We start from the raw sequence: 4,333 nt of genomic DNA, 5'->3' as shown, positions 1-4,333 counted from the left end.
CTCTGTTCCCCTTTAACTCTCTGGCATGTCAAACAACGGGACACAAACTCAGCTGTCTCTTTCTTCATCCCAGGCCACCAAAACGTTTTCTTCAAATCTTTGTAAAGCTTGTCTCCACCCGGATGAACTGAATATGGTGTGCAATGCGCTCATCATGATTGTCTTTTTCAACTCCTCGTCATTAGGAACACACCACCTACCATCAAACCTCAAGCTACCATCTGTATGAATGGAAAATCGGGACACTGTCCCTTTCTCTACTCCAGCTCTCCACTCCACTATCTTAGGATCCAAAGCCTGCTTATCCCGAATGTCATCATAAAACTCCATATGTCTTTGTCATATCACCCATAGCATCTCCTTTCTCGCATCATATGAATCCCAAAGCTTGCTACCTCATCCCTCGGCCTCATCAAAGATAGAGTTATACACAAGGAATGTACACTCTTCCTACTCAAAGCATCAGAACAACATTGGCTTTTCCTTCATGGTAGATGATTTCCATGTCATAATCGCCAATCAACTCCATCCACCTCCTCTGTCTCATGTTCAACTCCTTCTGCGTGAAGATGTACTTGAGACTCTTGTGATCAGAAAATACCTTAAAGATTGCTCCATAAAGGTAATGTCTCCAAATCTTAAGAGCAAACACCACTGCACCCAACTCCAGATCATGAGTAGGGTAGTTCTCCTCATAAGGCTTCAACTGCCTAGAAGCATAGGCAATCACTTTACCATTCTGCATCAACACACACCCCAACCCATTCTTCGAGGCATCTGTATAAACCTCGAAATTCTCGCTCCCTTCAGGCAATGCTAGGACAGGAGCTGTGGTCAAACACTCCTTTAATGTTTGGAACGCCGTCTCACAACTCTCATCCCAACGAAACCTGTTCTCTTTCCTCATCAACGCTGTCATCGGTCTAGCTATCTTAGAGAAATCTTTCACGAACCGTCTGTAGTATCCAGCTAAACCCAAGAAACTCCTCACCTCAAAGAACATTCTTTGGTGCTTCCCACTTTGTCACGACCTCAATCTTCGCCGGATCCACACTACCCCATCTTTAGAGATCACATGCCCCGGAAAAAAGCAACTTTCTCCAACCAACTCACACTTGGACAGCTTAGCATACAACTCATGATCCCTCAAAGTCTGCAACACGATCCTCAGATACTCCTCATGCTCCTCCTTAGTCTTAGAGTAGACTAAGATGTCATCGATAAACACTACTACAAACTGATCCAAGAACTGTCTGAAGATTCTATTCATCAAATCCATAAACACTGCCGGTGCATTAGACAACCCAAACGGCATCACCACATACTCATAATGGCCATACCTCGACGTGAAAGCTGTCTTCGGTATGTTCACATCTCTAATCTTCACCTGATGGTACCCCGACCTCAAATCAATCTTAGAAAAGACTGTTGCACCGCTCAACTGATCAAACAGGTCATCTATCCTTGGCAAAGGATACTTGTTCTTTATCGTCACACGTTCGACTCCCGGTAATCTATGCACAGCCTCAAACTCCCATCTTTCTTCTTCACGAAAAGAACTGGTGCTCCCCAAGGCGATACACTTGGTCTAATGTATCCCTTCTCTATCAAATCATCCAACTGCTTCCTAAGCTCCTCCATCTCCTTAGGACCCATACGGTACGGTGCCTTAGAGATTGGCCCCGTCCCTGGCTTCAACTCAACGGTGAAATCTATCTCCCTCTTCGGTGGCAACCCCGGAATCTCCTCTGGAAAAACATCTCGCAAACTCTCCCACCACTCGGTATCTCGTCAATCTGCCGGGCTCTCTATCCGGTCATCTCTCACATGGCACAAAATCGAGGGACATCCCTTCCTCGTATACGACTTCAAGGTGACAAATGCAATTAACTTAACTTTGGGTTTGACTAGAAACCCACGGTAAGACACACTAACACCCTTAGGACCTCTTAGGGACACTTTCTTTTGATGACAGTCTATCTTAGCTTTATACTTTCCTAACCAATCCATCCCAACTATCATCTCAAAACCATTAAAAGGAAACTCTAGCAAGTCTACAGGGAAATCGACTTGCCCAACTATCAAAGATACATCTCTAAACAACCTCCCACACGATACAGACTCACCTGAAGGTATGAAAACTTGCTCCCTAACAGACTCATATACTCTCAAACCCAATTGTTTTACATGACTCGAAGACACAAACGACGAGAAGCCCCGAATCAAACAAAACAAACGTAGGAATACCATTAACAAGGAATGTACCGGTGATAACGTGCGCATCCTCCTCACCGCCTTCTTGTCCATCATGAACAACTTGCCATCGGGTCTTCTCGTCCACCTCCCTGACAAGATCTTGGCCGATGCGGTCGGCTTAGCACCCGACCCTTGATTGTTGTTGTTGTTCGTCGGTGTCTTCCGATAAGAATTACCGCCGTTGCGGTTGCCTCCACTCTGGTAGCTCGACCTCCCGGTTTGGCCATGTTCCACCGGGTGCATTTGCTCGCAAAGCTCGTGCGGTCTCGAAAGATCCCGGTGCACTCGTGCACTCATGTCTCTTGTGGCCTACGCCACCACAACCAAAGCAGTCACTCCCCGGCTATTGCTCACACTCCCACGGCCTCGCCCAAAGGAAGTTCCAAAGACTAAACCCGGACCCGGAAGAAAATCCCTTAGATTGATTGTGGTTGCCTTTCTTGAAATTAGATTGGCCACCACCCTCGCTCTCCGACTTCCTCTTCTCTCCACCCGACCTCTCCCGAGCCATCTCCACTAGTCTCTCGCTCTCTCCCGGCCCTCTCATATGCTTCCTTTACATCGCAAGGACTCCCACGGGTAACTTATCCATAATTTTCGTGGTTAGCCCTCTCTCAAACCTCAAAGCCAGATTCTCCTCACTCAAACCCATATCCTCCGCATATCTAGATTTCTCATTGAACTGCCTGTAGTACTCGACCACAGACATCTCAAAGAGTCATCTTAAACTTGTCGAACTCCTCTCTCAACTTACTCCTCACATGTTCGATACGAACTCCTTCCTCACACCTCTACGAAACTCCTCCCAAGGTATAGCAAACCCCGGTTGGTATATATCTCCTTTGCACTCACTTTCACCGAATCCCACCACTTGCCACCGCCTCCCTCGGATAGAATGCAGCCTGATCCACTCTCATCTCATCAAGACAAAAACTAAATCTAGTATGTTCTCCATCTCCCTCAGCCAACTATCAAGAAGGTTAGGCTCCTCAACTCCCTTGTACTCCTTCGGGTTAAACCTCGCAATATAGAGGCTGACTTTAGCATGGTCAACCTCCTTCTCCTTACTCTTATCCTTGTCCTCATTCACTCTCTTCAGGGTCTCAGTAAGAGCATCCTGGTGCTCTAACATCTTGACGATGTCGTCCGTAGTCATAAGCTCAGCTCTCGCATACAAAGCATTTCTCTTGGGCGGCATCTTGAAGCTATATAAGAAAGGGTAAACATAAACACACGTACTAAACCTCAAAACACGAAAACGCGCTGCCCAGAACCTACTCGATCGAGTATCCAAACCCACTCGATCGAGTAACGGGCTACTCGATCGAGTGCCACCATGTACTCGATCGAGTACCCAAACTCCAGAACCAAACAGACCTTCTGATCTCTAACCCACTCGATCGAGTATCTAGGCTACTCGATCGAGTGACCCCCTACTCAATCGAGTACCCCTAGTTACTCGATCGAGTGCCCCAAAACGCGATTCTGGACTCAAAATCGCCAAAAACCTACCCGATCGAGTCAGCCTCACTCGATCAAGTACCACCAATACGTAAGAGCTACCCGCATAATACGTCATATACTAACATGCTAACTTTGTAAATCACATTATATCATAACAATCATGCTATTAATTGCCACGTTGTAAAACATTCCATCATGCTATCATTTCATCGACAATGTCTATATATATAACATCACTTTTCTTTTATCTCATCAACTTCCAATTCGAACATCCAACCATCAACACATTCCATCACATTGTTACGTAAGTTACTAAGCACACACATGACTCAACACACATTTCCCCCATGTGACCGGGTCAAAGTTGTAGGGCGACCCCCGCGACTTTAGGACGTCTCCCAAGCCTTTGCACTAGCTCCTACAACTTCTACCCCGGGTTCATTTTAATTGACTCCCTATGTTTATTAAGTTCATTGGTTACAGGTTTCAGGTTCGTCGCTCTGATACCATTTGTAACACCCCCATACTCCAAGTGCCTTACCAGGACCACTCGGGTATGAAGACATCACCATCTCGGTCGCCCGAGGTATGATAATCAAATAGATAAAACGGA

This window comes from Silene latifolia, chromosome 4 (genome assembly GCF_048544455.1).
Source record: "Silene latifolia isolate original U9 population chromosome 4, ASM4854445v1, whole genome shotgun sequence".
In the NCBI taxonomy this organism is placed as follows: Eukaryota; Viridiplantae; Streptophyta; class Magnoliopsida; order Caryophyllales; family Caryophyllaceae; genus Silene; species Silene latifolia.
This window is presented reverse-complemented; position numbering follows the sequence as displayed.